Source organism: Xenopus tropicalis, chromosome 8 (genome assembly GCF_000004195.4).
Source record: "Xenopus tropicalis strain Nigerian chromosome 8, UCB_Xtro_10.0, whole genome shotgun sequence".
Classification (NCBI taxonomy): Eukaryota; Metazoa; Chordata; class Amphibia; order Anura; family Pipidae; genus Xenopus; species Xenopus tropicalis.
Window position 1 is genome coordinate 14,969,260 of NC_030684.2, and position 27,850 is coordinate 14,997,109.

Below are 27,850 nucleotides of genomic sequence, written 5' to 3' on the forward strand. Positions count from 1 at the left end.
TAGGGAACCAGGAAAGCTGGGAGCACAGTCAGCTGGCAGGTAGGGTAGGCACTTCAGACCCCAACAGTGATGGGCCCTTCAGGATTGGTTTCCTCATGCCGGGATTGCCTTATTTACAAAAACAGAAAAGTAGACAATCACAGAGACATTGCTTCTTTAATCTAAAACTTGACTTCTATGGCATTGGTTAAACTCATCCATCACTGGGAGACGTCCAACCCCATCACACGCTTAATGCGTTTCATGGCTTTTCGCCGTTAACCCTTTGCAGATCAAACTAAATAACCAATTAACCGTTTATAAACCACAGCTACACGCTGGTGAGAAATATAGACAGTAATACAGGTGTCAATATACATGAAAGTATTTATGTAACACACAATGTACCATGCTGAGATTCCATCCTTCCCTTACAAAGAATATCTATATTCTCGTGACCCTAAAAGCAAGATACCGAATTCGAGCCCCCATAAAGTTCTTTGTTTCTACTGATAAATACTAGTACATTGTAGTATACTACTATAAAATACTAGTTTCCTATCCGTGTGTTGGGGTCTGTCTGTAATATGGAATGTCACTGAGCCAAGGCCCCCATACTTCTCCACCACCAGCTTGCCAATGGCCGACTTATAATCCTTCTTATCAATGGCTGAACAGAGTTGTACAAACCTAGTACCTGTGGTTTTCCCCACACTGATAGGGGCCAAACAATTCACTCCTCTCAACTGGCAATTACATTTCTGGTTAAGCCTTACTCCTATAGGTTCCCCTTATAGCCAAGCTGATTCCTTCTCTCTCCCACCAGGCGTATAAAGGCTCTTGCAAAAAACTGGCTGCACAATTCCTGGCCTATGGAATGCAATTTACTGGCCCTACGGAACAGGACTTTCTGGCCCTATGGAATGGGACTTACTGGCCCTACGGGAACGGGACATACTGGCCCTACGGAACGGGACATACTGGCCCTATGGAACGGGGACATTACTGGCCCTACGGAACGGGACATACTGGCCCTACGGAACGGGACATACTGGCCCTACGGAACGGGACTTACTGGCCCTATGGTATGGGACAGGACTATCTGGCCCTACAGAACAGGTCTTTCTGGACCTACAGTATGGGAATTACTGGCCCTATGGAATGCGATTTACTGGCCCTATGGAATGGGACTTACTGGCCCTATGGTATGGGACAGGACTATCTGGCCCTACAGAACAGGTCTTTCTGGACCTACAGTATGGGAATTACTGGCCCTATGGAATGCGATTTACTGGCCCTATGAACGGGGACTTACTGGCCTACGGAACGGACATACTGGCCCTACGAATGGGACATTCTGGGCCCTACGGAACAGGACTTCTGGCCTATGGAATGGGACGTACTGGGCCCTAAGGAAAGGGATAGTACTGTCCTATGGCAAAAAAAACCCACTTATAAACAAAATGAATATAAATACCCCCATTAAACAGACCCAGAAACCCAGAGCAGACAAGGTAAGGAATAAAGGGAATTGTACCTGGGTCACCAGGGTGCTCCCCCGTCTGTGCCCGAGGTGGTAGCACCCATTGTAACACATAAAGGTCACATGACTGAAGTCTCACATCCCAGTAACAGGCAGGACAGTCCTGTTTGGTTCCATGGCAGCAACAACGTCTCTTGTCTCACAGAAATAAACTCCCGTAATAATTACTGAAAAAGGGAAAAGAAAATGGGAAACTGTGTGACTGTAAATAGACAAAGCTCTTTAATAAGTTTCTCACAGAGAATATTTTCCTATTGCAGGTGAATAAAATCCACTTTCTTTTGTGAATCCAGGTGTCGTTCCCTCTTTTATGCACCAAGCAGATTGTGGGGCCTTGTCTCCAGCTGAAATCCTGTTGTGCAACTAACACTCCCAACATCCCCTCTCAGGGCGTCGCATCTTACTTACTTTGGAGTTTGGGGTATGTTAGACAGGGCAGCATGGCATTTGTGGGGTTGGGGAGTCAGGGGCGTTTTGGCCCCCCCAATGCCACCCCACCTCGCTTACCTTTACAGCAGCTGAGGGGGCCAGGGGGGCCGCATCGCTAGTGTAGTGGGTGGCATCGCGATCTCTACATTAGCAGAGACATATTTCTGTTTTACCAAACCGGAAATTCATCTCTTAAAGTTACCAGGAGCAGTTTTTTGCCGGCCCGGGTAACTTTGGGATCGCTGGCGCAGCGCCCTTGTGGGGAGAATGTGGGGCGGGGCAGGGTCGGACTGGGTTGCCGGGACACTGCGGAAAAAATCCCGCTGGGCCCCGGCGGCCCAGACCCAACCCTTCCGGCGCTCCCCCTGCCCGAACGCTCCTGCCCTGATGCATGAAATTACGTACTCGGGGGTAGGACGTCGGGTGGGGGGCCTACGAGGGGGGCTAGGGGGCCCCTCGGGGGGGGGCACGGGCACCTGCAGGGCCCATAGGGCGGGAGCCACGGTGGGCCCTTCACCCCCCAGTCCGACCATAGGGGTAGGGGCAGAATGGCATTTGTTTACTTAAGGGTGGTTTGTGGGGTAGGTTTATAGTTATGTGTAACTGTCACTGTGTCTGTCTATTCCTTTCTCTTCTCTGCACTGCTGGTTCTGACTCCTGATACAACTTCCCAATATCCATTCATTCCTCATTCTCACTGGGTTTATAGTTATGTGTAACTGTCACTGTGTCTGTCTGTCCCTTTCCCTTCTCTGCACTGTTGGTTCTGACTCCTGATACAACTCCACAATATAAATTTATTCCTCATTCTCACTGGGTTTATAGTTATGTGTAACTCTCACTGTGTCTGTCTGTCCCTTTCTCTTCACTGCACTGCTGGTTCTGACTCCTGATACAACTCCCCAATTTCCATTCATTCTTCATTCTCACTGGGATTATAGTTATGTGTAACTCTCATTGTCTGTCCCTTTCAATTCTCTGCACTGCTGGTTCTGACTCCGGATACAACTCCACAATATCATTCTCACCTGTCCTGTTCTCTGCACTGCTGGTTCTGACTTCTGATACAACTCCCCAATATCAGTTCATTCCTCATTCTCACTGGGTTTATAGTCATGTGTAACTGTCTCTGTGTCTGTCTGTCCCTTTCTCTTCGCTACACTGCTGGTTCTGACTCCTGATACAACTCTCCAATATCCATTCATTCCTCATTTTCACTGGGTTTATAGTTATGTGTAACTCTCACTGTGTCTGTCTGTCCCTTTCTCTTCTTTGTACTGCTGGTTCCGACTCCTGATAAAAACTCCCCAATATCGATTCAGTCCTCATTCTCACTGGGTTTATAGTTATGTGTAACTGTCGATATCTTTGTCTGTCCCTTTCTCTTCTCTGCACTGCTAGTTCTGACTCCTGATACAACTTCCCAATATCCATTCATTCCTCATTCTCACTGGGTTTATAGTTATGTGTAACTGTCACTGTGTTTATCTGTCCCTTTCTCTCCTCTGCACTGTTTGTTCCGACTCCTGATACAACTCCACAATTTCATTCTCACCTGTCCTGTTCTGTTCTCTGCACTGCTGGTTCTGACTTCTGATACAACTGCCCAATATCCATTCATTCCTCATTCTCACTGGGATTAAAGTTATGTGTAACTCTCACTATTTCTGTCCCTTTCACTTCTCTGCACTGCTGGTTCTGAGTCCTGACAAAATTTCCCAATACCCATTCATTCCTTATTCTCACTGGGTTTATAGTTATGTGTAATTCTCACTGTGTCTGTCTGTCCCTTTCCCCTCTCTGCACTGCTGGTTCTGACTCCTGACAAAATTTCCCAATACCCATTCATTCCTTATTCTCACTGGGTTTATAGTTATGTGTAACTGTCACTGTGTTTGTCTGTCCCTTTCTCTTCTCTGCACTGCTGGTTCCGACTCCTGATACAACTTCCCAATATCCATTCATTCCTCATTCTCACTGGGTTTATAGTTATGTGTAACTGTCACTGTGTTTATCTGTCCCTTTCTCTCCTCTGCACTGTTTGTTCCGACTCCTGATACAACTCCACAATTTCATTCTCACCTGTCCTGTTCTGTTCTCTGCACTGCTGGTTCTGACTTCTGATACAACTGCCCAATATCCATTCATTCCTCATTCTCACTGGGATTAAAGTTATGTGTAACTCTCACTATTTCTGTCCCTTTCACTTCTCTGCACTGCTGGTTCTGAGTCCTGACAAAATTTCCCAATACCCATTCATTCCTTATTCTCACTGGGTTTATAGTTATGTGTAATTCTCACTGTGTCTGTCTGTCCCTTTCCCCTCTCTGCACTGCTGGTTCTGACTCCTGACAAAATTTCCCAATACCCATTCATTCCTTATTCTCACTGGGTTTATAGTTATGTGTAACTCTCACTGTGTTTGTCTGTCCTTTTCTCTTCTCTGCACTGCTGGTTCCGACTCCTGATAAAAACTCCCCAATATCGATTCAGTCCTAATTCTCACTGATTTTAAAGTTATGTGTAACTGTCACTGTGTCTGTCTCTCCCTTTCCCTTCTCTGCACTGCTGGTTCTGACTCCTGATACAACTTCCCAATATCCATTCATTCCTCATTCTCACTGGGTTTATAGTTATGTGTAACTGTCACTGTGTTTGTCTGTCCCTTTCCCTTCTCTGCACTGCTGGTTCTGACTCCTGATACAACTCCACAATATCGATTCAGTCTTAATTCTCACTGGGTTTATAGTTATGTGTAACTGTCACTGTGTTTGACTGTCCCTTTCCCTTCTCTGCACTGCTTGTTCCGACTCCTGATACAACTCCACAATATCGATTTATTCCTAATTCTCACTGGGTTTATAGTTTTGTGTAACTGTCACTGTGTCTGTCTGTCCCTTTCCATTCTCTGCACTGCTGGTTCTGACTCCTAATACAACTTACTAATCTCAATTCATTCCTCATTCTCACTGGGTTTAAAGTTTTGTGTCACTGTGTCTGTCTGTCCCTTTCCTCTTCTTTGTACTGCTGCTTCCGACTCCTGATACAACTCCCCAAGATCGATTCGGTCCTAATTCTCACTAGGTTTATAGTTATGTGTAACTGTCACTGTGTCTGTCTGTCCCTTTCTCTTCACTGCACTGCTTGTTCCGACTCCTGATACAACACCACAATATCGATTCAGTCCTAATTCTCACTGGGTTTATAGTTATGTGTAACTGTCTCTGCGTCTGTCTGTCCCTTTCTCTTCACTGCACTGCTTGTTCCGACTCCTGATACAACTCCACAATATCGATTCAGTCCTAATTCTCACTGGGTTTATAGTTATGTGTAACTGTCTCTGTGTCTGTCTGTCCCTTTCTCTTCACTGCACTGCTGGTTCTGACTCCTGATACAACTCCCAAATATCCATTCATTCCTCATTCTCACTGGGATTATAGTTATGTGTAACTCTCATTGTCTGTCCCTTTCAATTCTCTGTACTGCTGGTTCCGACTCCTGATAAAAACTCCCCAATATCGATTCAGTACTCATTGTCACTGGGTTTATAGTTATGTGTAACTGTCACTGTGTCTGTCTGTCCCTTTCTCTTCTCTGCACTACTTGTTCCGACTCCTGATACAACTCCACAATATCGATTCAGTCCTAATTCTCACTGGGTTTATAGTTATGTGTAACTCTCACTGTGTTTGTCTGTCCCTTTCAATTCTTTGCACTGCTGGTTCTGACTCCTGATACAACTTCCCAATATCCATTCATTCCTCATTCTCACTGGGTTTATAGTTATGTGTAACTCTCACTGTGTCTGTCTGTCCCTTTCCATTCTCTGCACTGCTGGTTCTGACTCCTGATACAACTTCCCAATATCCATTCATTCCTCATTCTCACTGGGTTTATAGTTATGTGTAACTGTCACTGTGTTTATCTGTCCCTTTCTCTTCTCTGCACTGTTTGTTCTGACTCCTGATACAACTCCACAATTTCATTCTCACCTGTCCTGTTCTGTTCTCTGCACTGCTGGTTCTGACTTCTGATACAACTTCCCAATATCCATTCATTCCTCATTCTCACTGGGTTTATAGTTATGTGTAACACTCACTGTGTCTGTCTGTCCCTTTCTTTTCTCTGCACTGCTGGTTCCGACTCCTGATAAAAACTCCCCAATATCGATTCAGTCCTCATTCTCACTGGGTTTATAGTTATGTGTAACTGTCACTGTTTTTGTCTGTCCCTTTCTTTTCTCTGCACTGCTGGTTCTGACTCCTGATACAACTCCCCAATATCCATTCATTCCTCATTCTCACTGGGTTTATAGTTATGTGTAACTGTCACTGTGTCTGTCTGTCCCTTTCTCTTCTGTGCACTGCTTGTTCCGACTCCTGATACAACTCCACAATATCGATTCAGTCCTAATTCTCACTGGGTTTATAGTTATGTGTAACTGTTACTATGTCTGTCTGTCCCTTTCTCTTCACTGCACTGCTGATTCTGACTCCTGATACAACTCCCAAATATCCATTTATTCCTCATTCTCACTGGGATTATAGTTATGTGTAACTGTCACTGTGTCTGTCTGTCCCTTTCAATTCTCTGCACTGCTGGTTCTGACTCCTGATAAAACTCCCCAATATCATTCTCACTTGTCCTGTTATGTTCTCTGCACTGCTTGTTCCGACTCCTGATACAACTGCCCAATATCCATTCCTCATTCTCACTGGGTTTATAGTTATGTGTAACTGAAAGGGACAGACAGACACAGTGACAATTCTTTGCACTGCTGGTTCTGACTACTGATAGAACTTCCCAATACCCATTCATTCCTCATTCTCACTGGGTTTATAGTTATGTGTAACTCTCACTGTGTCTGTCTGTCCCTTCCTCTTCTTTGTACTGCTGCTTCCGACTCCTGATACAACTCCCCAAGATCGATTCGGTCCTAATTTTCACTGGGTTTATAGTTATGTGTAACTGTCACTGTGTCTGTCTGTCCCTTTCTCATCACTGCACTGCTTGTTCCGACTCCTGATACAACTCCACAATATCGATTCAGTCCTAATTCTCATTGGGTTTATAGTTATGTGTAACTGTCACTGTGTCTGTCTGTCCCTTTCTCTTCACTGCACTGCTGGTTCTGACTCCTGATACAACTCCCAAACATCCATTCATTCTTCATTCTCACTGGGATTATAGTTATGTGTAACTCTCATTGTCTGTCCCTTTCAATTCCCTGCACTGCTGGTTCTGACTCCGGATACAACTCCCCAATATCATTCTCACCTGTCCTGTTCTGTTCTCTGCACTGCTGGTTCTGACTCCGGATACAACTCCCCAATATCCATTCATTCCTCATTCTCACTGGGTTTATAGTTATGTGTAACTGTCCCTGTGTCTGTCTTTCCCTTTCCATTCTCTGCATTGCTGGTTCTGACTCCTGATACAACTCCCAAACATCCATTCATTCTTCATTCTCACTGGGATTATAGTTATGTGTAACTGTAACTGTGTCTGTCTGTCCCTTTCTCTTCCCTGCACTGCTGGTTCTGACTCCTGATACAACTCCCCAATATCAATTTATTCCTTATTCTCACTGGGTTTATAGTTTTGTGTAACTGTCGCTGTGTCTGTCTGTCTGTCTCTTTCCCTTATCTGCACTGCTGGTTCTGACTCCTGATACAACTCCCCAATATCAATTTATTCCTCATTCTCACTGGGTTTATAGTTTTGTGTAACTGTCAATGTGTTTATCTGTCCCTTTCTCTTCTCTGCACTGTTTGTTCCGACTCCTGATACAACTCCACAATATCATTCTCACCTGTCCTGTTCTGTTCTCTGCACTGCTGGTTCTGACTTCTGATTCGACTTCCCAATATCCATTCATTCCTCATTCTCACTGGGATTATAGTTATGTGTAACTGTCACTGTGTCTGTCTTTCCCTTTCCATTCTCTGCACTGCTGGTTCTGACTCCTGATACAACTTCCCAATATCCATTCATTCCTCATTCTCACTGGGTTTATAGTTATGTGTAACTGTCACTGTGTTTGTCTGTCCCTTTCCCTTCTCTGCACTGCTGGTTCTGACTCCTGATACAACTCCACAATATCGATTCAGTCTTAATTCTCACTGGGTTTATAGTTATGTGTAACTGTCACTGTGTTTGTCTGTCCCTTTCCCTTCTCTGCACTGCTTGTTCCGACTCCTGATACAACTCCACAATATCGATTTATTCCTAATTCTCACTGGGTTTATAGTTTTGTGTAACTGTCACTGTGTCTGTCTGTCCCTTTCCATTCTCTGCACTGCTGGTTCTGACTCCTAATACAACTTACTAATCTCAATTCATTCCTCATTCTCACTGGGTTTATAGTTATGTGTAACTGTCACTGTGTCTGTCTGTCCTTTCCTCTTCTTTGTACTGCTGCTTCCGACTCCTGATACAACTCCCCAAGATCGATTCGGTCCTAATTCTCACTGGGTTTATAGTTATGTGTAACTGTCACTGTGTCTGTCTGTCCCTTTCTCTTCACTGCACTGCTTGTTCCGACTCCTGATACAACTCCACAATATCGATTCAGTCCTAATTCTCACTGGGTTTATAGTTATGTGTAACTGTCTCTGCGTCTGTCTGTCCCTTTCTCTTCACTGCACTGCTTGTTCCGACTACTGATACAACTCCACAATATCGATTCAGTCCTAATTCTCACTGGGATTATAGTTATGTGTAACTCTCATTGTCTGTCCCTTTCAATTCTCTGTACTGCTGGTTCCGACTCCTGATAAAAACTCCCCAATATCGATTCAGTACTCATTGTCACTGGGTTTATAGTTATGTGTAACTGTTACTATGTCTGTCTGTCCCTTTCTCTTCACTGCACTGCTGATTCTGACTCCTGATACAACTCCCAAATTTCCATTTATTCCTCATTCTCACTGGGATTATAGTTATGTGTAACTGTCACTGTGTCTGTCTGTCCCTTTCCCTTCTCTGCACTGCTGGTTCTGACTCCTGATAAAACTCCCCAATATCATTCTCACTTGTCCTGTTATGTTCTCTGCACTGCTTGTTCCGACTCCTGATACAACTGCCCAATATCCATTCATTCCTCATTCTCACTGGGTTTATAGTTATATGTAACTGAAAGGGACAGACAGACACAGTGACAATTCTTTGCACTGCTGGTTCTGACTACTGATAGAACTTCCCAATACCCATTCATTCCTCATTCTCACTGGGTTTATAGTTATGTGTAACTGTCACTGTGTCTGTCTGTCCCTTCCTCTTCTTTGTACTGCTGCTTCCGACTCCTGATACAACTCCCCAAGATCGATTCGGTCCTAATTTTCACTGGGTTTATAGTTATGTGTAACTGTCACTGTGTCTGTCTGTCCCTTTCTCTTCACTGCACTGCTGGTTCTGACTCCGGATACAACTCCCCAATATCATTCTCACCTGTCCTGTTCTGTTCTCTGCACTGCTGGTTCTGACTCCGGATACAACTCCCCAATATCCATTCATTCCTCATTCTCACTGGGTTTATAGTTATGTGTAACTGTCCCTGTGTCTGTCTTTCCCTTTCCATTCTCTGCATTGCTGGTTCTGACTCCTGATACAACTCCCAAACATCCATTCATTCTTCATTCTCACTGGGATTATAGTTATGTGTAACTGTAACTGTGTCTGTCTGTCCCTTTCTCTTCCCTGCACTGCTGGTTCTGACTCCTGATACAACTCCCCAATATCAATTTATTCCTTATTCTCACTGGGTTTATAGTTTTGTGTAACTGCCGCTGTGTCTGTCTGTCTGTCTCTTTCCCTTATCTGCACTGCTGGTTCTGACTCCTGATACAACTCCCCAATATCAATTTATTCCTCATTCTCACTGGGTTTATAGTTTTGTGTAACTGTCAATGTGTTTATCTGTCCCTTTCTCTTCTCTGCACTGTTTGTTCCGACTCCTGATACAACTCCACAATATCATTCTCACCTGTCCTGTTCTCTGCACTGCTGGTTCTGACTTCTGATTCGACTTCCCAATATCCATTTATTCCTCATTCTCACTGGGATTATAGTTATGTGTAACTGTCACTGTGTCTGTCTTTCCCTTTCCATTCTCTGCACTGCTGGTTCTGACTCCTGATACAACTTCCCAATATCCATTCATTCCTCATTCTCACTGGGTTTATAGTTATGTGTAACTGTCACTATTTCTGTCCCTTTCACTTCTCTGCACTGCTTGTTCCGACTCCTGAAACAACTCCACAATATCGATTCAGTCCTAATTCTCACTGGGTTTATAGTTATGTGTAACTGTCACTGTGTCTGTCTGTCCCTTTCTCTTCACTGCACTGCTTGTTCCGACTCCTGATACAACTCCCCAAGACCGATTCGGTCCTAATTCTCACTGGGTTTATAGTTATGTGTAACTGTCACTGTGTTTGTCTGTCCCTTTCAATTCTTTGCACTGCTGGTTCTGACTCCTGATACAACTCCACAATATCCATTCATTCCTCATTCTCACTGGGTGTATAGTTATGTGTAACTCTCACTGTGTCTGTCTGTCCCTTTCCATTCTCTGCACTGCTGGTTCTGACTACTGATAGAACTTCCCAATATCCATTCATTCCTCATTCTCACTGGGTTTATAGTTATGTGTAACTGTCACTGTGTTTATCTGTCCCTTTCTCTTCTCTGCACTGCTGGTTCTGACTCCTGATACAAGTTCCCAATATCCATTCATTCCTCATTCTCACTGGGTTTATAGTTATGTGTAACTCTCACTGTGTCTGTCTGTCCCTTTCCATTCTCTGCACTGCTGGTTCTGACTACTGATAGAACTTCCCAATATCCATTCATTCCTCATTCTCACTGGGTTTATAGTTATGTGTAACTGTCACTGTGTTTATCTGTCCCTTTCTCTTCTCTGCACTGCTGGTTCTGACTCCTGATACAAGTTCCCAATATCCATTCATTCCTCATTCTCACTGGGTTTATAGTTATGTGTAACTCTCACTGTGTCTGTCTGTCCCTTTCCATTCTCTGCACTGCTGGTTCTGACTACTGATAGAACTTCCCAATATCCATTCATTCCTCATTCTCACTGGGTTTATAGTTATGTGTAACTGTCACTGTGTTTATCTGTCCCTTTCTCTTCTCTGCACTGTTTGTTCCGACTCCTGATATAACTCCACAATTTCATTCTCACCTGTCCTGTTCTGTTCTCTGCACTGCTGGTTCTGACTTCTGATACGACTTCCCAATATCCATTCATTCCTCTTTCTCACTGGGATTAAAGTTATGTGTAACTGTCACTATTTCTGTCCCTTTCCCTTCTCTGCACTGCTGGTTCTGAGTCCTGACAAAATTTCCCAATACCCATTCATTCCTTATTCTCACTGGGTTTATAGTTATGTGTAATTCTCACTGTGTCTGTCTGTCCCTTTCTTTTCTCTGCACTGCTGGTTATGACTCCTGACAAAATTTCCCAATACCCATTCATTCCTTATTCTCACTGGGTTTATAGTTATGTGTAACTCTCACTGTGTTTGTCTGTCCCTTTCTCCTCTCTGCACTGCTTGTTCCGACTCCTGATACAACTCCACAATATCGATTCAGTCCTCATTCTCACTGGGTTTATAGTTATGTGTAACTGTCACTGTGTCTGTCTGTCCCTTTCTCTTCTCTGCACTGCTTGTTCCGACTCATGATACAACTCCCAAAAATTGAGTCAGTCCTAATTCTCACTGGGTTTATAGTTATGTGTAACTCTCACTGTGTCTGTCTGTCTCTTTCTCTTCTCTGCACTGCTGGTTCTGACTCCTGATACAACTTCCCATTACCCATTCATTCCTTAATCTCACTGGGTTTATAGTTATGCATAACTTTCACTGTGTCTGTCTGTCCCTTTCCCTTCTCTGCACTGCTGGTTCTGACTCCTGATACAACTCCCGAATTCTCACCTCATTCTCACCTGTCCCGTTCTGTTTTCTGCACTGCTGGTTCCGACTACTGATAAAAACTCCCCAATATCAATTCAGTCCTCATTCTCACTGGGTTTATAGTTATGCATAACTTTCACTGTGTCTGTCTGTCCCTTTCCCTTCTCTGCACTGCTGGTTCTGACTCCTGATACAACTCCCGAATTCTCACCTCATTCTCACCTGTCCCGTTCTGTTTTCTGCACTGCTGGTTCCGACTACTGATAAAAACTCCCCAATATCAATTCAGTCCTCATTCTCACTGGGTTTATAGTTATGTATAATTTTCATTATGTCTGTCAGTCTGTCCATGTCTGTTCTCTGTACTGCTGGTTCTGACTCCTGAAACAACTCACCAATATCCATTCATTCCTCATTCTCACTGGGTTTATAGTTATGTGTATCTGACACTGTGTTTGTCTGTCCCTTTCTCTTCTCTGCACTGCTTGTTCCGACTCCTGATACAACTCACCAATATCCATTCATTCCTCATTTTCACTGGGTTTATAGTTATGTGTAACTCTCACTGTTTCTGTCCCTTTAACTTCTCTGCACTGCTGGTTCTGACTCCTGACAAAATTTCCCAATACCCATAAATTCCTTATTCTCACTGGGTTTATAGTTATGTGTAACTGTCACTTTGTCTGTCTGTCCCTTTCTCTTCTCTGCACTGCTGGTTCTGACTCCTGATACAACTCCCCAATATCCATTCATTCCTCATTCTCACTGGGTTTATAGTTATGTGTAACTCTCACTGTGTCTGTCTGTCCATTTCTCTTCTCTGTACTGCTGGTTCCGACTACTGATAAAAACTCCCCAATATCCATTCATTCCTCATTCTCACTGGGTTTATAGTTATGTGTAACTGTCACTGTGTCTGTCTGTCCCTTTCTCTTCTCTGCACTGCTTGTTCCGACTCCTGATACAACTTCCCAATACCGATTCATTCCTCATTCTCACTGGGTTTATAGTTATGTGTAACTGTCACTGTGTCTGTCTGTCCCTTTCCCTTCTCTGCACTGCTGGTTCCGACTCCTGATACAACTCCCCAATATCCATTCATTCCTCATTCTCACTGGGTTTATAGTTATATGTAACTGTCACTGTGTCTGTCCCTTTCCCTTCTCTGCACTGCTGGTTCCGACTCCTGATACAACTCCCCAAGATCAATTCGGTCCTCATTCTCACTGGGTTTATAGTTATATGTAACTGTCACTGTGTCTGTCCGTCCCTTTCCCATCTCTGCACTGCTGGTTCTGACTCCTGATACAACTTCCCAATATCCATTCATTCCTCATTCTCACTGGGTTTATAGTTATGTGTAACTCACTGTGTCTGTCTGTCCCTTTCAATTCTCTGCACTGCTGGTTCTGACTATTGATAGAATTTCAATTAAACCTACAAAGTTTCATTTGGTGCCTTTAGCTAATAAAATATAACTTTTAATTTCAACAGATTAAAAATAGGAGATAATCACTCATTCATAAAATAGGATCCATAGTTACTTAAGAAAAAATCAATGATTCATTAAAAACAATTTTTTATGAGTGCGGAATTTATATTCATATTATTCTCATTAGAAAATTGCCTCTATGTTCACAACGATTCATCTCATGTTCAGGCCAATTTACTATTAATTCCAACAATTTTAAATAAATTCATTCCACCACTCAAGAATGCCTGCATTTAATTCATAATTTTATGGTTGCTCACAAAGTGGGGGAAAACCAGTTCTTTTAGAACAATAAGCGCAGACAACAGTAAATCACAGGTTGGGGGTCAATTATGGGTTCAGGAGGTTGTTACACAAAATGATAAATACCAGAATTGCCCACACAGCCTGGTCCCTATCCCCCAATTCGCTGCCCTACAGCTTTCTCCCACCCCCAGGCTGTGTACCCAACTCAAATTAGCACTGACAATTTAAGGCACAATCCTTTGCGGCTAAATAATGGCGATGCTAGTTCTATTCCAAACAAAGTAGCATCCACGTGGCATCTCATTCACGCCACAACCTCACAGCAATCAGTCCCTTTAGTCGGCATTTATTAGCCGCATCATGCCACCTCTTTCCTCCCCGCTCCCCCAACCCTGTGTATCTGCGCCATTCCCCCTCGAGCAAATCAAGGCGCGCTTAGTTTAACGTCACTATACCGTGCCCATCCAAACAACACTACAGGCGCCCGTTACTAAGGTCCGCCCAACGCATTTCGCCACAAACATGTGACTTCCTCAGGGGCTATCATTGGGTTCCTTCTTACTAGGGGATATTTATATTGATTTCAATCAGGGAATCGCCACCCATTTTTTACACGTTTCCTATAATATCTCCATGGTAACCAGACTCTTTCAGGCTAATTTTAAAGTATCCTCCCTTTATTTTCAAAAAAAGTTTTTAAATTCAGATCGCCATTTCTTAAATATTTAATTATAATCATATGCTTACTCCTATATATATTCACTGGGTCAAATTTATTAACTCCTGAAAGGGAATTAAACCAATTATAATCATCAATCCTTCATCCATTGTTAATACGTGCCATTTATTTTGATGCTATATAATCAATCATCTGACATTTACAGAGGGTGGAGGGAATAACTATAAACCCTTTCTCAAATATAATTATCATCACAACTCTATTTCCACATTATATGTAGTACAATTATTAATTCTTTGATATAAAAGGTGTAAAGGTAAACCCCTCATTCAGTCCTTCTGGAGATCTTGTTTTAAGTCTGAATATCCCCTGACATTCTTTTTTAAGCAAAATATTATCGATATTGCCTTTCCTTTCATTTAGCTTCACTTTCTCTATTCCAAAGAAATAAAGTTCCCGGGGATCTGCATTGTGAACATCTCTCATATGCCTGGCTATCGGGGTGTCTTTTCTATGTACAATAGTACCCACATGTTCTAAAATTCTTCTCCGCAACTCTCTGAAGGTTTTTCCTATATACATCTTAGGGCAGTTATATACTGCTGCATAAATTACACCCGAAGTTCTACAATTTATAAATTGCCTAATCTCATAGTTTTTTCCAGAAATCAAATGTTTAAAGGTCTTCATTGGTTTCACATATTGGCAGGCCTCACAGTTATGACACCTATAGGAGCCAATAGTTGGAGTCAAAAAATGTGCTGGTTTATCTAAACCTTTTTCAACAAAATGGCTATGTACAAGGGTATCCGATAAGCTTAAGGCCCTCCTAGCCACCATTGTGGGTTTAGATGGTAGCACATCTCTAAGGTCTGGGTCACCTCTTAGTATATCCCAATGTTTTGTCATTATTGATTTAATCTCTGCCCACTGGTTACTAAAGGTCCCAATATATCTTACTTCTTTCAATAGGTTATTTTCAATTCGGGTGTCACTACGTAACAATTCACTCCTATCCATCCCAAGAGCTCGCTGATATGCCTTCTTTAGACATTTTCTTGGGTAACTCCTATAGAGGAATCTCTCACGCAACTCAACAGCTTTGATCTTAAATTCGTCAATATCCGTGCAATTTCTCCGTAATCGCAAGTACTGACCAATTGGTATGCCTTTTTTCAATGGAGTAGGATGGAAGCTTGTGTAGTGCAGAAGGCTATTTGTAGCTGTTTGTTTCCGATACACTGTTGTATTGATTTTACCCGATTGACTCCTGTTAAGTAATAAATCTAAAAAGGGAAGTTTTTCTGAACCAAATTCACTTGTAAAATATAAACCCACCTGATTGTCATTCAGTATATCCAACATTTGTGAGAAGTCCTCCCTGCCACCCCTCCAAATTATTAAAATATCATCCATATAACGCTTCCACAGAACTATTCTTGATAGAAACGGATTAGTCTGGGGGTTCAGGGCTATTGTGGCTTCCCACCAACCCAGGTATAAATTTGCATAACTTGGCGCACATGCACTTCCCATCGCGGTCCCTTTTATTTGATGAAATAATTTTTTATCAAAAAGAAAATAGTTATGAGTTAAAACAAAGTACAGGAGCCTTATCAGAGAAGCTACCCTTTGGTCACTATATTCCCTATCCAAATAATATTTTATAGCTTGGAGTCCCTTAATGTGTGGTATACTTGTATACAATGCCTCCACATCTATACTAACCAGATGGCAATCATCTTTGACTTCATAGTTTTCAAGCTTCAAGAGAATGTCTTTAGTATCCTTCAAGTATGAAGGTAGTTTAAGTACTGTAGATAGAACGTCCCAATATCCATTCATTCCTCATTCTCACTGGGTTTATAGTTATGTGTAACTCTCACTGTTTCTGTCCCTTTCACTTCTCTGCACTGCTGGTTCTGACTCCTGACAAAATTTCCCAATACCCATTCATTCCTAATTCTCACTGGGTTTATAGTTATGTGTAACTCTCACTGTGTCTGTTTGTCCCTTTCCATTCTCTGCACTGCTGGTTCTGACTCCTGATACGACTTCCCAATATCCATTCATTCCTCTTTCTAACTGGGTTTCTAGTTATGTGTAACTGTCACTGTGTCTGTCTGTCCCTTTCTCTTCTCTGCACTGCTGGTTCTGACTCCTGATACAACTCCCAAATATCCATTCATTCCTCATTCTCACTGGGTTTATAGTTATGTGTAACTCTCACTGTCTGTCCCTTTCTCTTCTCTGCACTGCTGGTTCTGACTCCTGATACAACTCCCCAATATCAATTTATTCCTCATTCTCACTGGGTTTATAGTTATGTGTAACTGTCACTATGTTTGTCTGTCCCTTTCTCTTCTGTGCACTGCTGGTTCCGACTCCTGATACAACTCCCCAATATCGATTCAGTCCTCATTCTCACTGGGTTTATAGTTATGTGTAACTGTCACTGTGTCTGTCTGTCCCTTTGTCTTCGCTGCACTGCTGGTTCCGACTCCTGATACAACTCCCCAATATCCATTCATTCCTAATTCTCACTGGATTTATAGTTATGTGTAACTGTCACTGTGTCTGCAAACCACTTTTAAGCAAAAAGAACATTATGGCTCGTCTCAATTTTGCTAAAAAACATCTCAATGATTGCCAAGACTTTTGGGAAAATACCTTGTGGACCGACGAGACAAAAGTTGAACTTTTTGGAAGGTGCGTGTCCCGTTACATCTGGCATAAAAGTAACACAGCATTTCAGAAAAAGAACATCATACCCTCAAATAAAGTTGAATTACAACAATTCTGCAAAGATGAGTGGGCCAAAATTCCTCCAGAGCGCTGTAATAGGCTCGTTGCAAGTTATCGCAAACGCTTGATTGCAGTTATTGCTGGTAAGGGTGGCCCAACCAGTTATTAGGTTCAGGGGGCAATTACTTTTTCACACAGGGCCATGTAGGTTTGGATTTTTTTTCTCCCTAAATAATAAAAACCCTCATTTAAAAACTGCATTTTGTGTTTACTTGTGTTATCTTTGACTAATAGTTAAATGTGTTTGATGATCAGAAACATTTTCTGTGACAAACATGCAAAAGAATAAGAAATCAGGAAGGGGGCAAATAGTTTTTCACACCACTGTAGAATGTCCTATTCCTAGCAACTTTGCAATTAGTCTTCATTATCTAGTTTTTGAAATCCAAGCTTTCAAAAGGGAGGGGGGGAGGTCACTGTCCCCAGCAGCTAAAACATGATGCTATGAGACCTTACAATTGTATTGTTACTTTTTATTTCTTATATTTCTCTTCCACGCTTTCATTCAAACCAATGCCTGGTTGCTTAGGTAAACAAAACCCTAGCAACTAGATAGCTGCTGGATTGGAGAGTGGCTGAACAAAAAGCCAGAAATCTGAAAAACCATAAAAAAATGAAGACCAATTGCAATTTGTCTCTGAATATCACTCTCTACATCACACTAAAAGTTAATTGAAAGGTGAACAATGCCACCTTCTTGGTCATGCTACCTCCCCGAGGCCCACCTGCTGTTGCTGAACTAACTGACAGCATTCCACATACATCATATGTCCATACAGTCATTCTTTCCTTAGCATACACATCAATACTTTGTAGCTGTGCCCCAATGCGACCAATGGGAACAGATTAGGACCCTTGGCCAATCGACACAGGTCACGTGCACTGGAAGGGAATGAAAGTGAATTAATTTAATTAAATGCTATTTGGCTCTCTGTTTCATAAGGATGGGTTTGACACCTCATTCATGGGTCTACGAAAAACAGTGCGGGACTGCTCTGCTGGGGCAATTAACCGCCCACCCCTCAGAAAAGTCATAGCACCCCATTCCCGAATAAACCGCACGGTTTGACACCTCATTCATGGGTCTACGACAAATGGTGGTTAATTGCCCCCTGCTGGGGCAATTAACCGCACACCCCCTAGAAAAGTCATAGCACCCCATTCCGAAATAAGCCGCACAGTTTGACACCTCATTCATTGGTCTACGACAAACGGTGGTTAATTGCCCGCTACTGGGGCAATTACCTGCCCACCCCTCACAAAAGGCATAGCACCCCTAGCAAAGGGTTGTGGGGGAGGAGTGAGGGGGGCATATAGTTTATCAGATAAGGAGCTTCCGTTACAAGGAAAGCAGTCTCATAATTGCCTTAGCTCTAATTCTCCCTTAGCTAATGTAAACATCAGAGGGAGAAGTAATAATCTCCGCTGCATGCTGGCTAATGCGCGTAGCTTGTCGGGTAAATTAGGGGAGCTGCAAGCTATTGCATGTATTGAAAATTATGATTTAATAGGTATCACTGAGACCTGGTGGGATGATAAATGCGACTGGGCTGTGAATTTAAATGGTTATACGCTTTTTAGGAGGGACAGAGAGATTAAAAAGGGTGGAGGGGTTTGTCTTTACGTAAAGTCAGACTTAAAGCCATGTAATAAAGACATTACCAATGAAAATGTCGAATCTCTTTGGGTAGAAATTTCAGTAGGGCTGAAGGTCACAAAGAAAATGATCATTGGTGTCTGCTATAAACCCCCCCGTATAGATGAGGGGGATGAGGCCCAGCTATTGTTGCAAATGGAGGAGGCTTCAAAACTGGGTCAAGTTGTTATTATGGGGGACTTTAATTATCCGGACATTGACTGGAGTAATGGGGTGGCTAAGTCAGAAAAAGCTAGTAGGTTTGTAAATATGCTAAATGACAACTTTTTATTTCAGGCGGTTCAAGAACCCACTAGGAATGACGCTATTTTGGACCTGGTGATTTCTAATAATAATGAACTTATCTCTAACATTTGTGTGGGTGAGCATTTGGGGAACAGTGATCACAACATGGTCTCCTTTGAGATAATGCTGCAGAGACAGCGCTATAAGGGAGTAACTAAAACGCTCAATTTTAGACGTGCAGACTTTGCCAGTATAAGGGCATCTCTGCAATGTGTCAACTGGGAAAGGCTTTTCATGGGGTTAGACACAGAAGGAAAATGGAACATCTTTAAAACATTGCTTTGTAGGTATACACAACAGTATATCCCCCTTGTAAGCAAGGAGAGGCATCGCAAAGCAAAACCTTTATGGCTGAATAAAAGAGTTAGTGTCGAGGTTGGTAAGAAAAAACGTGCTTTTAGGGCATTCAAGTTAGCTGGGACAGCAGGGACTTTCATCAGGTACAAGGAAGCAAATAAAGCAGCAAAAAAGCTATCAAGCAAGCTAAAATAGAGATGGAAAGGGATATTGCTGCTAGGAGTAAAAAGAATCCTAAATTATTTTTTAATTATGTGAATAGTAAAAAAATGAAGCAAGAAGGGGTGGGAACCTTATTATCACGGGGGGGTACGTTGGTTGATGAAAACGGGGAAAAAGCTGAAATTTTGAACTCTTATTTTTCATCTGTCTATACATCTGAGGAGCCAGATAATGAAGGCTTCCCTTGTAATATGCCCAGTTCTAGTAATTTAGCTACTGACGCGTGGGTCACTCGGGAGGAAATTCAAAAGAGACTTGAACATGTAAAGGTAAACAAAGGTCCAGGGCCGGATGGGATTCATCCCAGGGTATTAAATGAGCTGAGCGCTGTGATTGCCAAACCTCTTCACTTAATTTTTCAGGATTCATTGAGGTCTGGCATGGTGCCGAGAGACTGGCGGATTGCTAATGTGGTGCCATTATTTAAAAAGGGATCCCGTTCTCAGCCTGAAAACTATAGGCCTGTTAGTCTGACATCAGTAGTAGGAAAGCTTTTGGAAGGGGTAATAAGGGATAGGGTACTTGAATACATTGCAGTTCACAATACTATTAGTTTGTGCCAGCATGGTTTTATGCGTAACAGATCTTGCCAGACTAATTTAGTCGCCTTTTATGAGGAGGTGAGTAGGAACCTTGATGCTGGAATGGCAGTTGATGTCATCTACTTGGACTTTGCTAAAGCGTTTGATACAGTACCTCACAGAAGGTTAATGATCAAATTAAGGAATATTGGCCTAGAACATAATATTTGTAATTGGATAGAGAACTGGCTGAAGGATAGAGTACAAAGAGTGGGGTAAATGGAACATTTTCTAATTGGACCAGTGTGGTTAGTGGGTACCGCAGGGGTCAGTCCTTGGTCCTTTGCTTTTTAACTTGTTTATTAATGACCTGGAGGTGGGCATAGACAGTACTGTTTCTATTTTTGCTGATGACACAAAATTGTGCAAAACTATAAGTTCCATGCAGGATGCTGCTGCTTTGCAGAGCGATTTGACAAAATTAGATAACTGGGCAGCAAACTGGAAAATGAGGTTCAATGTTGATAAGTGCAAAGTTATGCCCTTTGGTAGGAATAATATAAACGCAAACTATCTACTGAATGGTAGTGTGTTGGGGGGATCCTTAATGGAGAAGGATCTGGGGGTTTTTGTTGATAACAAGTTGTCTAATTCCAGGCAGTGTCATTCTGTGGCTACTAAAGCAAATAAAGTGCTGTCTTGTATAAAAAAAGGGCATTGACTCAAGGGATGAAACATAATTTTGCCCCTTTATAGGTCCCTGGTAAGGCCTCACCTTGAGTATGGGGGGCAGTTTTGGGCTCCAGTCCTTAAGAAGGATATTAATGAGCTGGAGAGAGTGCAGAGACTGCAACTAAACTGATAAAGGGGATGGAAGGGTTAAACTATGAGGTGAGACTGTCGAGGTTGAGGTTGTTTTCTCTGGAAAAGAGGCGCTTGCGAGGGGACATGATTACTCTGTACAAGTACATTAGAGGGGATTATAGGCAGTTGGGGGATGTTCTTTTTTCCCATAAAAACAATCAACGCACCAGAGGTCACCCCTTTAGATTAGAGGAAAGGAGTTTCCATTTGAAGCAGCGTAGGTGGTTTTTCACGGTGAGGGCAGTGAGGTTGGGGAATGCCCTTCCTAGTGATGTGGTAATGGCAGATTCTGTTAATGCCTTTAAGAGGGGCCTGGATGAGTTCTTGATCAATCAGAATATCCAAGGCTATTGTGATACTAATATCTACAGTTAGTACTAGTGGTTGTATTTATAGTTTATGTATGTGAGTGTATAGATTGGTAGGTGTGGGTTAGGTGTGCTGGGTTTACTTGGATGGGTTGAACTTGATGGACACTGGTCTTTTTTCAACCCTATGTAACTATGTAACTATCTGCACTGGAAACAGTCAGCAGTTTCACTACCATAACACTGGTAGGGCAGGGCTTTGGTGGAGTGGATTTTGGGGCTGTGGATAAAACATGTAAATTACATTATAGTATTGATGTGTTGTGCCATGATGGGAGTTGAGAAACTTGCGTCAGGTGGCAGCACCCCCAAAGTTACCTGGGGCAGCAAAAAGCCTCTCCTGGTGACTTTAAGAGCCGAATTTCATGTTTCTCAACAGGAAATTTAGCTTTGCTAGTGCAGAGAGTGCAATTGCACATAACAATACGCCACCAAGCCACCCCCTGCAAAAAGTCTTTGGAGGGGTCTGACAGGCACTGAAGCATACCCTTCACCCCCTCGCCGCACACAGATGTGAGCAGAAGTGAGTGATGGTGACTTCCCACACAGGGTACACGATCTTTCAGTGGCTATAGTCTTCTATAGTTACAACACTGCTTGGGTCTATCAAACATAGTTACCTGTGATAGTCAAGTGCTAATTTGAGGCCATTAAGAAGTTTTCATGCTTTGAAAAGCTGGGGATCTGTATTTCCCAATGCTGCAGGGCTGTGGAAAGAAAGCTAAGCACACAATATTTTACATTTTTAGAATAACAATACAAAGCATGCATATATTATACGGCAAAAGACAGCTCTGTTTCTTAGTTTCACACCCAGCATGTCACCAAGTGATTCCCACACCCACAAAATACAGCAAATTTCAAGAAATGTTCAGGTCAGGAATGCTTGCTCCTATGTATGACATTCGGTGGCACCCAAACAAAAAAGGTGCACTCTTGGTCACTGCAAATCATCAATATTAATTAAAAACCAGATGCATTTCATGCAGCGATGCACTTTGTATATGCAATGCTATTCAGTGTAGGCCAATGGGTGCTAGGCTTTCCAGCTGAAGCACCTCTTGGAGGTGTAATCAGATTGTTGCATCAGCTATTCAGCCATAGGTCCAATATCTAGGGTAGAAAATAATTTTTCAAATAAAATCTCATAAGAAGCAAGCCAGGAGACTCATACATGTTTGCATGAGTCTCACCCAATATCACCCACACCGTAGCCGGGACGGGTGCCATACTGTTCACAGGTCGCATTTTTTGGGGAAGAAAAACACCATCAATTAGGGTTGGGAAACACGATCATTCCCCCCATTTTCCCCCAATCTGGGCTCTTTTAGCTCACACGTCCAGTGGGGGAATGCTCTATGCTCTAATGTGGTAAAAAGGCCATCAATTTAATCAATGTTAAAAGCCGTTAAACCTCCAACAGTAGCCTTATGGACAAGTACTAAACTAGATGAAATTTATAGACATCTGGGGATCTGCAGTTGGAGTTAACAGAGACTGTGGCTGACTCCATTTAGACTTATTCTATGTGCCTAGTATATGCTGTGTTGAGAAATATGAAACAGGCTTATCTATTGACCTAGCTGGACCTTGGTTAATGTATATAGAATCTTTTAGAGAAAACTGAGGCACACTTGCTCAGTATAAGCTATTAATGATATGAGCATGAAGCACAGAAGGATAAGCCTAATAAAAAACAGATTTATTTCTTAATTTCAAAGAGTGATCTTATCCAAAGCAGCCTGAGAAAGGAAAATAGAAACATTATTATTATAATGGGTTAAACATGCACTGGTACATCACTGGTTCAGCTTTGCTCTTGTTCCAGGAATTGTCTTCTACCCCAATGTCTCAGGGATGGACATAGAGCATGTGAAGCCAATGCACCTGTACAAGGGCCCTTAATGGCTCAGGGGCCATTAGCAACCCATACAAATCGTGTTTTTTCTGTAAATAATATACTGGTAGCATTACACCTGAAGGTCATCACCCACTAAGGCCTTGGATGATTGTCAGTTCAAGTCCCACATGAAGGTCCACCCTTAGCTTGTGAAATAGGAACAGATATAGGAAAATATAGGCATCAATCATTCAGCCATAGTTCCAAGAATATCTAGGACAACAAATACACATTCACCCCAAATCTCAACCTAATTAGCCTACAAACTGGACTTTGGGGTATATTTTGGAGAGCAAATAGCTGCTCTGCAATAGACCTCAGGCTGAACCCCTGTGCCATTGCTCTAAATGAAGAGCAGTGCCTTCCTACCACTCCTGTCACCAAAGGTCTATATGACACCTATTACATTTAGCTGAGAGTGGGTCCTTCTGGTTAGGTTGTCTGGTGGACCCTAGGGCCCACAATGTTTACATAAGCATTCCTATTACAGGGGAGATCTAGAAGTTACCATTAAAAATAATCTCTTGAAACTTGAGCTCATGAAACTTCTTAGCAAGACAAATTCAGCAGGACCTTTCCATTTGTTTTTTCTGCTATGTAGGTATCTCTCTGTGTATTTGATTAGAATCACTTCAGTTAAAAGCTGCTCCTTACCGTTACATTCACAGGCGGTGGGGAGGTGGTGGCCTCTCTGGTTGTATATCTATGGGTTGGTATTGCTGTAAATACTGCTGAATGGAAAAAAAAAAAAAATAAATAAAAGCTCTTTCTTGTTTGAAACAGCTTGCGAATAAGCATGCAAAGGGCTTGTGAACATTTTTAAAAGAACACTATCATTAAAGTAATAAAGTTACATTAAAAAAATCTGATTTAAACTCAAACCTATTTGCATCTTTTCATCTTTTTCATCTCTTCTTTATTTTCTCCCAATCATGTGATTCTTGCTCAGTCTCATCCATAAAGTAGTTGGAAGGTCCCTTGGATATATATACACTGGAGCCTGGGCATCACTATGTTTCAGAGCAGAATCAGATCTTTTAAGTTATGAAGTTTATCCCTTCCAGAACAAAATAACATGAACATCTCAATACTCTGAAATACGTCTTTGAAATACAACAGACAAGGCTGAAACATGGAACTTTGAGGAAGACAACTTAATAGCTCTGTCAAGTAAAGCTGAAAATTGGTACCACTGGGGCTCCTTAGATCTGAGAACCACGCTTGGTGTGGCCACCATAATTATGATGGCTTTTTCAAGCAGGGGTTGAGAGTTAATGGAGAAAAAAATACAGAAAAACCAGAGGCCATTTTCACCAACACATCTACCGCCACTTTTTGAGGTTGTGCAGGCAAAATATATAAAAGCTTTTGTGTTTTCCCTGGTTGCTATCATATCAGTCGCAGAATTTCCCCCAATGGGACAACCTGGTGAAACCCCATTGGGTTGAGGAACCGCTTGTTTCATGGGCATCATCCTGCAAGTCCCTCCATGCCTGTTGACATGTCCCACTGTGTGGAATAGTTGTGCTATATACTCACTGGTATGCCTTTCTTTCAAGGTAAATAAAAAAGGATGACCTAGTTGACCACTTATCTAGGACTTTGATTGGTAATATTGGCAGGACAGGCGATGTGGTCACGTCAGGAGTCAGCTTGCTTCTTTTGAGTAATGATGATCCATGAATAGAATGGGCCGGCCTGCCCAGAGGGAAGATATCGCTGAACTGCCATGTGGTTTGTTGTTCAGAGATCCTTGTCTCTAGTCCCACTATCTAACTATTTCATCCTGGAAATTGTGAAGATGCAACTGAGTATAAGGCCCTTCCTCTGTTCATTAGTCCCAGCATCCTCATCTCCTGTTGTGCTGTGGCTTCTGTCCAACAGGCTTCTTATCGGTTCTCAGCAATTGGATCCTCCTTGCTTTCAGGAACATCTTCTCATGGATGTTGCCTAGGATCATACTCAGAAACTGGAGAATCCACTGTGGGCAGAGTGGACAAGTTACCTATATTGTCTTCATTGAACAGATAACACAGTATTTAAGTGTTTATAAACCTATTATTTTAGTGTTTGTGTTTTGCTTTTTTCACATTTACATGGAACAGCAGGGGGCACACTGGCTACACACTCATGATATTACCAATGTGAAACTACTAATATCATTAAATCTAAAAAAAACCCCAAAAAAACAAAAATATATTTATATATATATATATATGTAAATTGAATGAGTTCAGAAGAGAACCCTGAGCATTTCCTCAAATCTCCAGGGTGCTGGGAACGTAGGGCTTCTTGTATGTTACTGGTATGATTACATGGGCATGTGGGATTATTTTCTTTAAGGAACTTTTCTCAGTACAAAAAAAATAATTGCAGTGTATGCACCAGCAAAATCACTTGTCTGTGTAAATCTGTTAACCGGAATTCTGCTAATCAGTGCCCCCAGTTTCTGGAGTAGGCTCAGAACTTCCGCCTTTCAGTAAGCAGAGATCCAGAGGCTGCCCGGGATCCTGTCAGTGTCAGACAAGACTAGACAGTTGCAGGATGACCGTAACCTATTGGGTCTTTAATCTCTATGTCCACCAAATGTTATACACTGTGTCTATATTTACAGGTGTGGATGTGTGGGGAATGGTGGACTCTCCTTGTTCCAGAGTAGGCCACATTTATAGAAAATATGTACCATACAAAGTTCCTGCTGGTGTCAGCCTAGCGAGGGTAAGGTGCCTTCTTCTTCCATTTGAGAAATGCATGGCTATACAGATATATACATAAAGCCAATGCACATTATTTCCCTTAGGCATAGACCAGTGCTGTCCCAGCTCTTATACAGTCTGGAACCAGTTATTCTGTAAATACCATGTTCGTTAGGTGGAGTTTAGAAGGAAACACATATTTAACCATGGGACTGTATTTAGAATGTTTTGCATGCTGTGATGTGCAGGTTCTTCCTTTGCTCAGAGTGATACTTACATAGAGTGTTTGAGCTCCATCTAGAGGCATTAATAGATATTAACATGCACCGCACACCACACATGGCACACCGCTTCAAAGCTTCACCAGAAGCACCGGGATTTAATTTTTTTTTTTGAAAAAGTGTATTGAGTAAGTACATACTGCCATTAAATCCCGGAGTTGCATGGATTTTTTTGTGAACTATATATATCAGTGCTGTCCAACTTCTGTTGTACCGAGGGCCGAAATTTTTCCGACCTACGTGATGGAGGGCCGATAATGGAAGCCAGTTTTGACCACTCCCCTTTTTGAAACTGCACCCACTTGAAACCACACCCATGTTATCACATGACCATACCCATGTTAATGGTTGTAGTACAGCAAAAACCTGCCATACTCTGCTTGCCCTACCCTGCCTGTGTGTGCCATAATCTGCCTTCCCTACCCTGCCTGTGTGTGCCAGACTCTGCCTTCCCTACCCTGCCTGTGTGTGCCAGACTCTGCCTTCCCTACCCTGCCTGTGTGTGCCATACTCTGCCTTCCCTACCCTGCCTGTGTGCCATACTTGGCTGGTTTGTGCCATACTTGGCCTGTGTGTGCCATACTCTGCCTGCCCTACCCTGCCTGTGTGTTCCATACTCTGCCTGCCCTACCCTGCCTGTGTGTGCCATACTCTGCCTGCCCTACCCTGCCTGTGTGTGCCATACTCTGCTTGCCCTATGCTGCCTGTGTGTATGGCACACACAGGCAGCATACAGTGACACAATGCTGGCACTGCTCCTACAGTCTGCACAATAACTATATATTAAAAAACTTTTTAATTGCAGTACCACCTCAGTATATGTTATAAGAGTAAGCCATCAAAGCAGCCAGACAGGTGGGGGGCCACACAGAGGGGGGTCGCGGGCCGCATGCGGCCCGCTGGCCGCCAGTTGGACAGCACTGATATATATAATGCATAGTATTTCTCTTGTAAATGAGAGTTTAAATGCTGTGCCCCCAGCTGCTTGGGGAGAGGTACAGTTAAACAGGGTGGCACTGCACCGTGGGGCATTCTACATCACAGATTACTATAGGAAGCAGTGACATGCAGAAAGGGGCAGATCTAGATATTTCTTGTTCAGTCAGAGTTAAACCAACTGAGTGTTTGGGGCCCATGTTATTAGAAGCATTCTGATATCATCTTATTTTTTTTGAAGATTTGTAATGTAAGGATGGACATGTGTGTGGGCGTAAAGCACGTCACTTCTGGCGCTTAAATCCGCCTGGAAGCTTGTAACAAAGGGCGCAATAGTAATACGTGGGGAGCCAGAAAGGTATGAAGGTGGCTCTTAGCCACACTGGGGCACTAGTACGTGCAAACACACCGTTCCTTACACTGCTTTTCTGTGCAGGGGTTCACTCTGGGTTGGAGAGAAGATATACGTCCTGGCATCCCACAGCACACTATGAAGTCTTGCTTTGATGCCGTGTCACAAACGAGCCGTCACCCTCTTTGACTGTCATGGCATGAAGGGCAACCAACTGTGGAAATACAGAAGGGTGAGATGCCCAGGAATGTTACAAAAGCCCATATGTGTCAGCAGAGCAGAAAGAGACAACTTTAAAGGACTAGAAATCTCACTGGGGGGAAGTACCCAGTATGTTATAGACACCCCCCTCAAATTCAGCTG

General features: G+C 42.7%; 1 long non-coding RNA gene across 3 annotated transcripts; it reads right to left on the bottom strand.

Moving 5' to 3' along the window:
* Positions 1–20: 20 nt before the first annotated feature.
* On the bottom strand, positions 21–27,850 carry LOC116407007. Of its 3 annotated transcripts, none has more exons than XR_004219975.1 (5): positions 27,555–27,850; positions 24,105–25,203; positions 23,877–23,950; positions 1,517–1,689; positions 21–108 (listed from the first exon to the last, which is right to left on the bottom strand). It is a non-coding gene; the product is annotated as an uncharacterized LOC116407007 (long non-coding RNA). The 3 variants fall into 3 exon arrangements; XR_004219974.1 differs by having other exon boundaries at positions 23,877–23,953; XR_004219976.1 differs by lacking the exon at positions 24,105–25,203 and having other exon boundaries at positions 27,555–27,839.